The sequence below is a fragment of the Anomaloglossus baeobatrachus genome, chromosome 2 (assembly GCF_048569485.1).
Source record: "Anomaloglossus baeobatrachus isolate aAnoBae1 chromosome 2, aAnoBae1.hap1, whole genome shotgun sequence".
Classification (NCBI taxonomy): Eukaryota; Metazoa; Chordata; class Amphibia; order Anura; family Aromobatidae; genus Anomaloglossus; species Anomaloglossus baeobatrachus.
In genome coordinates this window covers 50,739,964-50,753,096 of record NC_134354.1, presented here as the reverse complement: position 1 = coordinate 50,753,096, position 13,133 = coordinate 50,739,964, and positions in this window count along the sequence as shown.

Here is a 13,133-nt window from a genome sequence, read left to right as displayed (position 1 = left end):
ACGCTAAGTCTTCATTTCGGGATACAGCGCATGCTCCCACACTTAGTGCGAAAAGCCTCTTTGCACAGGTACTTGCATTCCGTGCCGGGTCCAAGCCCTGTTTTGTGCCGAGACACCATGCTAAAGCTGATAGTCTTTTTTCAGAGACTGTATTTCATGCAACTGAGCATGCTCAGGCACTTACTGCATCAGAGACTAGGTCCGGTAATGAACTCTTTGGCCCTGCCCCTGATGTGGGGGGCCCATATAGACCACAGGGCATCAGGTGTCCTGACGATGTGGCTTTGCCACTCCCAAATGCCTTGCAGAGGCCCGCCCCTATGACTTGTCATCTCATTATTGATGGTCAGACGATGACTGGTGAGGTGTTTGTGTCGTGGCAGCCATGAGGTCATTATTGAAGTTTCGGTTCCAAATAGGACGCTTGTTATGCCACTCATGACGTGTCACTCTGCTTTTGTCTCCAGGAGGTGCATTGTGGTCCACCCTGGTTTGGGGCGGACCAAGGTTATAAAACGGGCTGGAGCCAACAAGTAGGTGCGCAGTCTTCTATTATGCTCCGAAAGAGCACACCTCCATGTGTTGAACCCATTGCGGCTTTAGGCCAGAGGTAGGCAGGGATAGGGCGTCGATGCAGGCCGCCACCACAGTTGGTAACGCAGAACGGTTAAGACCAGCTCCTGTCCTACAAGTCCTGCTTGTGCAGCCCAGTGGCATTAACAGGCCTGCTGCTGCTGATCCGCCTGCTGTCCACAGGTGTGGCCCCAATGCACACGGTCAGCGTACTCAATGGCCCCTGTGATGTTAACAGGGAGTTCCTGGGCTGGGTGGGCATGTGGACCCTGTGACGCTAACAGGGCTCCCAGTTTCCAGATCCGAGTGGCGTCTAACTCGGTTCAGGCAACTATTAGTTTCATAGCCACACAGATCTGTATCCTCCATCTAACCTTCCAGTTGCCAACCTCTCCTTTTCCAACTGGGAGCACGGTGGACATTGACTGCTGATGGAAATATATACCTTTCTCTTTCTTTTCTTATTAATTTTCGTTATATAGCGGTAACATAGTATATACCACCTTATCCAAATCTGCCAGTCCCACCGTAACAGATGGTGTTTCTTCATCAAATGTTACTTTTGCTTAACCAACAAACCCATGGACAAAAACTTTTTTCCCCTTTCCAACACACCTGTTCACCTTTCCACCAGCATCTGTCCTTTTTCAACTCATTTGGTATATGACCAAAAGTGCAACTCTGCAGGGACACCGTACTCAATGCCATCTCAGCACAGCAGACAGCCCTCGGTCCCTCAGATGTGGACAAGTAAAAGACCATTTCCTCCTATCCATGACAAAGCGTTGAGATTCACTCTGTGCAGCACTGGTGTTTACTGGAAAAGCAGATCTAAGAATCCGTACCACCTTCTGCAGATACTCCTGTATACGTGCGTCCCTTTCTATGGCAGGAATTATTTCGCCAAATTTTGTCTTGTACCGGGGATGTAACAGTGTGGCAACCCAGTAGTTAGCATTACTTCGAATTCGTACAATCCGAGGGTCATGTTGTAGGTAGTGCAGCAAGAAGGCGCTCATGTGTCTTGTGCATCCAGGAGGACCAAGTCCTTGGTGTGTTGGTGGCAGAGAGGTGAGAATCGTGCCTCCTTCCTCTGCCCTCTCCCCCCAACCTCGCACAACCTAAATGTGAGCAAGCTCTCACTCATCTGCTGAGTCTTCCATGCCCATCGCCAGTTCGTCCTCCATTTCTTCATGGGCTCCTGCACCTTCCTCAACAATTTTTGCAGATACTATGCGCCCTTGTTAATCCCTCTCCCCCACCATCCCTTGACTTCCGCCTAGGTGCCGCTCACCGTTTGGACCTTGTAGATCTTATTATCCCTTCTGCATATGACTCCTCCTGTACTTCCTCCCCTTCCTCTTGGACCAACACCTGACTCCGAATAATGCATACAGTGTGCTCCATCTTGTAGATGACGAGAATTGTCACGCTGAGAATGGCATCGCCAGTGCTAAAGATCTTCGTCGATATTTGTAAACTGTGTAGAAGGGTGCATAGGTCCTTTATCTGACACCACTCCAGCAGCGTGATCTGCACCACCTCTGGATCAAGTTAGCCCAGGGTATACGTCATACCGTATTTCAGCAGGGCTCTGCGGTGCTGCCACAGATGCTGTGTGACGCCCTGGGCAAGCCAGGGGTCACAGGTCACAACACCACATGCACCCCACATTCCCTGCAGGTACACCAAGCTAACCCAAAATCCTTGTTGCCTTCCTCCAGGGGCTGATGTCCACACCAGGGGGTGGGCCAGGCGGTTGGCTCCGCCCACCAAGGAGTTCACAGCCCTGGAGGCGGGAAAACCAGGCAGAACAGCTAGGGAAGTGAAGGAGTAAACAGTGAAGTGGTAAAGGAGGACAGTAAGAGTGGCGACAGAAAGGAACAGTTTGTAAAGCCTGAAGTTGGTCCGGGTGTGTGCCCCGGACAGTGACAGCAAGGTCAGCAGATGGCGGTGATAGTCTGCAGGGGGACTGCTTGGAGGTTGCTGGAAGGACCGCGGACGGGTGGTGACCCGGCGGTACCGGAGCAGTATACGAAGAACAGTCAGCACCAGGGCAGGGGCCTTTCGGATCCCGGCAAGGCTAGGAGTCGCCATAATTTGCCAAATCCGTCAGTGAAGGGGACCTCTGTCTCCTAACAACCAAGTCCCGATTGAAGGCAACAGTCCGACCGTGAAGGGGAGACACCGCCACCGCCAAGGCACCAGTTTCCCAGGGCCAGCGCCTGCGGGCAAAGTAGGGCTCCTTCGGCCCAGATTGAAGCCGAGGAGTGGGTAACCGGTGGGGACCCATCGCTACCAAGAGACTTTACATAGGTGCAGGGAAGAGACCGTCACCGCTAACTGCAGGGAACATCAGCACCGTGAACCGTCCAAGGGACCCGTCCAACCAGCCGTTTGTTTACCGAGAACTGTGTCATGTTTACTGGCTGAGTGAGTACCTCTGTGCCGTGCGGCACAGCGCTGTCCCTGCGCCCCTGCACCTCCACAGGCCCCATCCCCGCCTGTCCACCATCCCAATCCCATCACCGGGCCCTGGGAGCACCAAGACCCCTACCCACGGAGGGGCGAATCAACAACTGGCTGCTCCGTACCATCACTCCCGGGCTCTCCAAACAGAGCAGCGGTGGTGTCCACTCAATCACCACAGCCGTGGGTGGCGTCACGGACAATAAACCATCCCAAAACCCAATCCCCTTTCACTCACGGGCGAGGAGCACCGCTCGAGTCCCCGGGATCCGGCCCATCGCTCGAGCCACCGAGCAGCAGCAGGCCGCAGCAGCCGCGGCAGCCGGACCCGAGCAGTGGGAGAGCGCGGCGTCCCCTCCTCCGCCCGCAACAGCTGCAACATGTGCAGATTCAAATTCCTGCGTCTCGGAACATCGCATTTCAGGCGTTTAACCGCCAGACCCTAAGACTTCAGGAGCGATGAAAGTTGTTGAGCTGCTGGGTGCGAAGGATGAAAGTGAGCACATAGCAGCGTGCCCGCTGCACAAGGCCATGTAGGCCGGGATGGTATTTTAAAAATTGCTGGAGAATCAGATTCAACACGTGAGCCATACAAGGCACGTGTGTCACATTGCCCTGATGAAGGGCCGCAGACAGGTTTGCATCATTGCCGCACACGGCTGTTAAGTCACCAACGTAGTCCACTCAATCAATTTGTACTCCGGTCGCCAGGTGACATCGTGTTCCTTTCGTGCATAGTGCTGATGATGGGAAAGGATTCGATGCCAGCGGCGCAGGTGGACGCAGGTTATGCTCACCCACTGGGCTGCGTTATCTTGACAGATGCAGAACCACAGGCTGAATGTAGGTGGTGGGTATCTCACAGACGAAGTACCATCATTCAGCTACAAACAATGGGAATACACCGCACCCTTTTTTAGGCCCCTCCTGTCTGCAGACTACTGCCAGACAAAGCTATGAACCTCTTGTTACTGTTACCCCCAGTTCAGTTTTATGATTTTGTGTGCTTGTTACCTGTGACTACTTTTCCTGCTTGCTGTTTATGTACCTCGTTGGCCGATCCGCATTTCACCTCTGCTTGTTTTCTGATTAAGTCCTGGCCATCCCATTCTGTTCCTCTTCCTCAATTAATGTTTTGACCCTGCATGACTACTATTCTCTGGAACTGCAGCCTTCCACAGGTATTGATCAACTTGGGCCCTGTGTAATTCCAAATCACTGTATAGGGGTTAAAGCATACCTCCCAACTTTTAAAGAAGGAAAAGAGGGACAAAGTTTGCGGCGCGCTACGCGCGCCGCGGCAAATTTTTAGGCCACGCCCCCTAACCACACCCATTTCACAGTCACGCCCATATCCACTCCCCATCCACACCCATTCAGCACAAACACGCAGGCAGCCGGCGGGCCTCCAGCACGGACACGCAGGCAGCCGGCGGGCCTCCAGCACGGACACGCAGGCAGCCGGCGGGCCTCCAGCACGGACACGCAGGCAGCCGGCGGGCCTCCAGCACGGACACGCAGGCAGCCGGCGGGCCTCCAGCACGGACACGCAGGCAGCCGGCGGGCCTCCAGCACGGACACGCAGGCAGCCGGCGGGCCTCCAGCACGGACACGCAGGCAGCCGGCGGGCCTCCAGCACGGACACGCAGGCAGCCGGCGGGCCTCCAGCACGGACACGCAGGCAGCCGGCGGGCCTCCAGCACGGACACGCAGGCAGCCGGCGGGCCTCCAGCACGGACACGCAGGCAGCCACAGTGAGGCGGCCGGTCGCCCGCACAGTGAGGCGGCCGGTCGCCTTCACAGACAGGCGGCCGGCCGCCTTCACAGACAGGCGGCGGGCCGCCCGCACAGAGAGGCGGCCAGCCGCCCGCACAGAGAGGCGGCCGGCTGCCCGCACAATGAGGCGGCGGGCCGCCCGCACAGACAGGCGGCGGGGGGCGCCCGCACAGACAGGTGGCAGGGGGGCGCCCGCACAGACAGGCGGCAGGGGGGCGCCCGCACAGACAGGCGGCAGGGGGGCGCCCGCACAGACAGGCGGCAGGGGGGCGCCCGCACAGACAGGCGGCGGGGGGCGCCCGCACAGACAGGCGGCGGGTGGCGCCCGCACAGACAGGCGGCAGGGGGGCGCCCGCACAGACAGGTGGCGGGCCGACCGCACAGACAGGCGGCCGGCCGACCGCACAGACAGGCTCCGGCCGGGGGTGAGGGGGGAGGGAGGGAAATCAGCGCTGGGGAGATTAGTTTACTGTACCAGCAGCAGCACAGGCAGCGCTCCTCTCTATGCCACGTCTACTAGGATGGTAGGAGGGAAAAGCAGGGAGGCGGAAAGAGAGTGGGTGGGCGGAGCCCGGGAGCCGGCCGTCCCGCCCGTGGCAACGGGACAAACAACGTAAAGCGTGAAAGTCCCGCTGTATCTGGGACGGTTGGGAGGTATGCAGCATGTTAGAATGTGTACATAAGATCCCGCTGGTGGTGGCCGCAGCTTATAGGCCCCAAATCTGGTGACAGGTTCCCTTTAAAGTGAACCTGTCAGGTGCAATATGCACTCAGAGCCAGGAGCAGTTCTGGGCACATATTGCTAATCCCTGCCTAACCGTCCCTGTATACACTAGCATAGATAAAGAGATCAAGAACAAATATTTTTAAAGATCTTATATCTTATGCTAATGAGCGCGGGGACTAGTCCGAAGGGCGTTACTTCACTTGGCTAGTCGGCTCGCATAGCATGTTAGCATGTTATTACGCCCCTGTGTGAGTACTAATACGCTATGTGAGCCGACTAGCCAAGTGAAGTAACGCCCTTGGGACTAGTCCCCGCGCTAATTAGCATAAGATATAAGCTCTTTAAAAATACTTTTTCTATAGATGCCTTTATCTATGCTGGTGTATACAGGGACGGTTAGGCAGGGATTAGCAATATACACCCAGAACTGCTCCTGGCTCTGAGTGCAGATTGCACCTGATAGGTTCCCTTTAAAGGGAAACTGTCACCAGAAATTTAGCAAAAAAAATAAAAGATTCCCCTCTGCAGCTCCTGGGCTGCATTCTGGAAAGGTTCCTGTTGTTATTGTGCCCACTTTGAGACCTAAAAAAATACTTTATGAAGTCTTACCTTTTTGTATGCAAATCTGTTTTTATGGTCACGGGGGCGGGCTGCCTGGCGTCCGTTATTCCCCCTCCTGCCGCTGTACGCCGTCCCCCATTGCTCATTTCCATACATGAGGACGCCTTCCTCATGTAACTGTCCTCCTGAAGTTTTGTGCATGCCCAGTGCCACTCTCGCGGGACTGAGCACTGTGCAAAGTGTGAACGCTTTTGAGGTGATTGCGCAGGCGCGAGATTATGGGCGGCGCTGTGATTGTCATCAGCAGCGTCATCCAAGTACCCACCCATAATCTCGTGCCCACGCTTCTCACTCTGCCTCCACCGTTATGCGCAAGCACTGTCCATATGAACCATGTTACCTATTACCGTGGGCGCGAGATTATGGGCGGCGCTGTGATTGTCATCAGCAGCGTCATCCAAGTACCTGCCCATAATCTCGTGCCCGCGCTTCTCACTCTGCCTCCACCGTTATGCGCAAGCACTGGCCATATGAACCACGTTACCTATTACCATGGGCGCGAGATTATGGGCGGCGCTGTGATTGTCATCAGCAGCGTCATCCAAGTACCTGCCCATAATCTCGTGCCCGCGCTTCTCACTCTGCCTCCACCGTTATGCGCAAGCACTGGCCATATGAACCACGTTACCTATTACCATGGGCGCGAGATTATGGGCGGCGCTGTGATTGTCATCAGCAGCGTCATCCAAGTACCTGCCCATAATCTCGTGCCCGCGCTTCTCACTCTGCCTCCACCGTTATGCGCAAGCACTGGCCATATGAACCACGTTACCTATTACCATGGGCGCGAGATTATGGGCGGCGCTGTGATTGTCATCAGCAGCGTCATCCAAGTACCTGCCCATAATCTCGTGCCCGCGCTTCTCACTCTGCCTCCACCGTTATGCGCAAGCACTGGCCATATGAACCACGTTACCTATTACCATGGGCGCGAGATTATGGGCGGCGCTGTGATTGTCATCAGCAGCGTCATCCAAGTACCTGCCCATAATCTCGTGCCCGCGCTTCTCACTCTGCCTCCACCGTTATGCGCAAGCACTGTCCATATGAACCATGTTACCTATTACCGTGGGCGCGAGATTATGGGCGGCGCTGTGATTGTCATCAGCAAAGTCATCCAAGTACCCGCCCATAATCTCGTGCAAGCGGTAATAGGTAACATGGTTCATATGGCCAGCACTTGCGCATAACGGTGGAGTCAGAGGGAAAAGTGCGGGCACGAGATTATGGGCGGGTACTTGGTTAACGCTGTTGATGACAATCACAGCGCCGCCCATAATCTCGTGCCTGCGCAATCACCTGAAAAAGCGTTCACATGCGCAAATCTTCGGGAGGACAGTTACATGAGGAAGGCGTTCTTGTGTATGTAAATGAGCAATGGGGGACTGCGTAAAGCGGCAGGAGGGGGAATAACGGACGCCAGACAGCCCGCCCCCGTGACCATAAAAACACATTTGCATACAAAAAGGTAAGACTTCATAAAGTATTTTTGTAGGTCTCAAAGGGGGCACAATAACAACAGGAACCTTTCTAGAAGCAGCCCAGGAGCTGCAGAGGGGAATCTATTACTTTTATTGTGAAATTTCTGCTGACATGTTCCCTTTAACTGGTAGGGCAGCCAGGATAAAGCAGAGCTGAAGTTGTTGGGAAGCTAGGACCCAGCAGCTCTGCTCCACAGGCAGGAGACCACTGATCGGTAAGCTAATAGAAGCCTGCAGATGTCACTCTGCATAGGTTATTACTGGCCAGTGCTATCTGCAGGAGAGAGAAGTGCTGATTGCACGGTCTCCTCAGCGTCCTGACTCCCCGCGTGTCTGCAGCAGTGAGAAGCCGCACACGGGGAATCAGAGAACAGCTGCAGACAAACGCAGGCTCCAGGACTGGGGGGGTCGGCTCTGGGGGAGGGGGGATCGCTCTGCTGCAGGGAGGGGTCGCTCTGCTGCAGGGGGTGATTCATACCTCAGCAGCAGTCACAGGAGTAGGTGCGCGGTCGGCTCTGTAATGAATAGAAGGGAGAAACAGCGAGGCGGGGCTACAGTGGGTGGGTGGAGCCCGGGATAAACAGCCTCACGGGCGGGACCCGGGATCAAAGGCTCAGAAGAGGGACTGTCCCGCTGTATCCGGGACGGTTGGGAGGTATGGTTAAAGGGTTTCAGGGTTCTGGGTGTCCACCTTGGTGAGTGGCTTCCCTCTAGCCTATCCTTTACAGCCCATCTGAGTGTGTCGATCCAGGCAGGCGTTACACCGTGCCCTGGTCAGAAGGCCATGTAGGCCGGGATAGTGTTTTAAAAATTGCTGGACAATCAGGTTCAACACGTGAGCCATACAAGGCACGTGTGTCACATTGCCCTGAAGAAGGGTCGCAGACTGGTTTGCATCATTGTCGCACCCGACCTTCCCTGGCTGCTGGTTGAGTTGAGACAACCATTGATGAAACTCGGTCTCACTCTCCAGAGCTAACCGTCCACAATTCCTCAGCGGTGTCTCACATTTCCCCTACATTTCAAAGTAAACATTTGACCGCCTGATGGCCTTGAGCTCTGCTGCCAGCATAGTAAGGAGGTGTGTGGGATTCCTTGGGCGCAGTTACAAGGAAGGGTGGACTGACCACACAGGGTTTGGGCCGAGGTGGAGGACCCACACGAGGTTGAGGAGGCAGAAGCAGTGGAGGAATTTGTACATACAGAGGAAGGATTGACACACAAGTCGTGGGGACGGCAAGACTTGTACAGCAAACCCTTCTCCATCTCTCGCCATAGTTACCCAGTGCCCAGTCAGCAACATGTAACTCCCCTGTCCATGCTTACTGGTCCAAGTATCTGTGGTGAAATTCACCCTGTCACACACAGAGTTTCTCAAGGAATCGGTGAGGTTGTGTGCAACCTGCTGTGGTAGCGCGGGCATGCCTTTCTTGGAGAAGGAGTGACGACTGGCCATCGGCTCTTGGGGCACTGCAATGGGCATAAGGTCTCGAAAATCCTCGGTCTCAAAAGGGTGTAAAGGCAGCCTTTCTGTTGCCAACAAGTTGCAGATGATGAAACTCCCCCTCTTAGTCATGTCATGCCCTTCGAAAATCATGTAAAACACAGCGAGGGGACTCCAACCACAGTCTCCCTTGTTTCCACTAATTGGGCCACACACACCCCACTTGACTGGCATCACTTGATCCCCCTTTTCAAAATGAAAAAGATGCTTTGCATGAAGCACTCTCAAAAATACGCGTGCCTTTCACGTCCCCTGGATGACCCAGGGGAAGAGAAGTCCTCTGAGAGCCATGACTTGTTCATCTTGGTTCTTTTTTCAAAAGCGAGGGGACTCCAACCACAGTCTCCCTCGTTTCCACTAATTGGGCCACACACACCCCACTTGACTGGCATCACTTGACCCCCCTTTTCAAAATGAAAAAGATGCTTTGCATGAAGCACTCTCAAAAATACGCGTGCCTTTCCTGTCCCCTGGCTGACCCAGGGGAAGAAAAGTCCTCTGAGAGCCATGTCAACATTGTCAGTGGACAGACACGTGTGCTTATCTGCCAGCAGACCCCCAGCAGCACTGAAGACAGGTTCCGAGAGAACGCTGGCTGCAGGACACGACAAGATCCCCAAGGCGTACGTGGCAACCTCAGTCAATTTATCCAGATTGGAAGCCTAAAATGAGCAGGGCTCAAGTTGCACAGTAATGGCATCGACGTTTCCTTGCATATACTCATATATCTGTGTGTCCTCCTCTTTTTCCTTGTCCAGCTCTTTTGTTTTCGCATGAGCATATGTCCTTGTCACTTTCACATGTGTTTGTGTTGTGTTGTGAGTTGTTTGTCACCTTTTTGACACCTTTGAGGGTGTTTTCTAGGTGTTTTTATGTGTTTGTGAATGCCTGCCATTGTTTCCTATGCAATTCGAGTTCGGTTCGTCGAACGTTCGATGAACCGAACTCGAACGGGACCTCCGTTCAGCGAACCGAACTCGAGCCGAACCACAACCGGTTCGCTCATCTTTAGTTAGGACTTCAGAACCAAAAATGTCGAGAGATCTTGATGTTCCTTTGTCTATAGTGTGCAAAATAATCAAGATGTTTACAAACCATGGCACTGTAGCTAATCCCATTGATTAAAGGTTGCAACACAGAATAGTCTGGATGGTGGATAAACAGCCCCAATCAAGATCCAAAGAAAATCAAGCTGTCCTGCAGGCTCAGGGTGCATCAATGTCAGGGTGAACCATCCATAAACATTTGAATAAAATAAATTGCTATGGAAGAGACCCAAGGAGGACCGAACTGCTGACACAGAGACATAAAAACTAAAACTGCAGTTTGGCAAAACATATGTGAGTAACCAAAATCCTTCTGGGAAAGCGTCTTGTGGAGAGAAGTCATCAAGACAGAGCTTTTTGGTAAAGCTTAATTCTACCTTTTACCAGAAATGGAATGAGGCCTTCAAAGAAAAGAACACAGGACCTACACTCACTTATGGTAGAGGTTGAAAGCTGTTTTGGGATTGTTTTGCTTCCGTCGCGGGCGGGGAGGACGCCGCTGCCACGCTCGCTAACGCTCGGGTCCGGCGCTGCTGCGGCTGCTGCTGCTCGGTGGCTCGAGCGGTGGGCCAGATCCGGGGACTCGAGCGGCGCCCCCCGCCCGTGAGTGAAAAGGGTGGTTGATTTGGGGGATTTAGTCCGTGATGCCACCCACGGGTTGTGGTGAAGATGGGCACCACCGCTGCTGGTGACGGGGATCCCGGGAGCGATGGTGGGGAGCAGCTGGGATGTTGTTTTCCCCCTCCGTGGGTAGGGGGTCGGTGGTCCCGGGGCCCGGTGGTGTGACGGGGAGGCAAAGTTGGTGAGGTGCAGGGTTGCAGGGACAGTGCGGCGCAATGCCGGATGGCACGGGTGTACTCACTCGGTAAGAGATGCACAAAGTCCTTGGTAAACCAAACGACTGGATGGACGGGTCCCGCAGCCGGCTGCAGTGTCTCTCCCCGGACAGGTGATGTCTTTCCCTGCACCTTTGTGTACTGTTTTGACTACGATGGCTCCCCAACGGTAGTCCGCTCCCCGGTGTATGGATGCCGGAGGAGCTCGTTTGCCCGCAGGCGCTGGCCCTTGGGTCTCTAGCTTTAGGCGGTAGCTGTATACCCTCACGGTGCGGACGGTTGCCTTCTAACGGGTCTTTGGCTGTTAGGAAACCCCTGGGGTTCCTGTCACACTCGGATTTGACTGTTGACGGCGACTCCAAGCCTAGTCGGGGTCCGATGGCCCTGCCTGTGTGTGCTGGCTTCACTTCGCTCCCCAGTCGGTACCGGCGGGACACCGCCCTTCCCCGGTCCTACGGTTTCGTGTTGATTCACCACTCCTGCAGACGGCCACCACCATCTGCCAACCTTGTTGTTAGTGCCTGGGCCACAAACCCAGACACTCTCCACTTTACTCCTCTCACTTCAACCTCCTCCACTGTGTCACTTTTCCCGCCTCCAGGGATGTGTACTCCTCGGTGGGTGGGGCCAACCGCTTGGCTCCGCCCCACCTGGTGTGGACATCAGGCCCTGGAGGGAGGCAACAAGGATTTTGTGTTTGGCTAATGTTACTGTCTAGTGGGGGTGGGTATGTGGGTGTGTTATCTGTGACGACCTGGCTAGTCCAGGGCGCCACACTTCCTCTAGCACTAGGTGCCTTGACTGTGTGCAAGACATGGAGAAATCTGAAGATTACCAAACGATTTTGGTTCGCAATGTAGTGCCCAGTGTCAGAAAGCTGGGATTGTGTCCTAGGGCATGGGTCTTCCAGCAGGAGAATGACCCCAAACACTTCAAGAAGCCCCCAGAAATGGATGGATCTAAATCCCATTGGATACCTGTGGAGAGATCTCAAAATTGCTGTTGGGAGAAGACGCCTTCATATATGAAAGACCTAGAACAGTTTGCAAATGATGACTGGTCCATAATTCGTAAAGGGTGTGCAACCAAATATTAATTTGAGGGTGCCAACAATTTTGTCCAGACCATTTTTGGAGTTTTGTTTAAATGTATGTTCACTTTGTCTTTTTTCTATGTTTTTTGGAGGGTTGTCCCAATGCGCACAAATGAAATAAACATTTATATAACAACATTTTTGTAATTACAATAAATTTCTGGAACAATTTCAAGAATGCCAACACTTTCTTCCATAGAAAGGATTAGAGCAATTAGTCCAGCATCCCCAGTAGATTAAAAAACTACCTTAATGAAAAAATTAATATAAAACATCATGCAAGGTCAAGGTGTGAAGCCCCACAGGTGTAGTGTCGGTGCATTACCTTCAGGGACTCCACTCGGCTGGATCTTGTCACAGGTAGGAGATCTTCTTCTTGTCGTGACGCCACTCTCAGTATTGCGGCCAGTAGGGACCGCCACTGCAGGTTGAGGGACGCCTGGGGCTGATGGTAAGTGCAGTTAGTTGGAATAGCCTCCTGAGAGTGAGGCAAGCCCCAGGGCCCTGTGTAGGTGCGTAGAACCACAAGGCGCAGAATAACTCCACACAGGCAGAATGTCTTTCAGGGTTTTTACTCACTTCAGGTGGCAGGGTGAGTAACCCGGGCGTAGCTGGGATGAACCAGGCGGGAACCAGGTATCCTTCAGGCTGACTTCTGATGGTGACTACCAACTCGCCTTCCTTAGCCCTTGGTGGTTTGGGGTAACCCCGACTTTTAGTCCCTATGGGGGTCACCCAGGGAAGTTGCTGAAGCCTCACTCCCCTTCGTTTGCCGTTTGCTTGTGGCCTGGACCAGCTCACTCCAGCTGCTTGCCTCCTGTGAGCTATGGGCCCTAACTGTGGCTACGTGGCTGCGGCTTTTGTGGTGTTGTGGTGTGGGCTTTGAGGGCCCCACACCGGCAGGTTTAGCAGGGAAAGGTGGATCTATCCCCACTCCGGGATCTGCCGCCCGTTTGGGCCTGGTTCTCCCTAGCAGTCTCCTTACTTCCCACTCTGTGCTCTCTCTC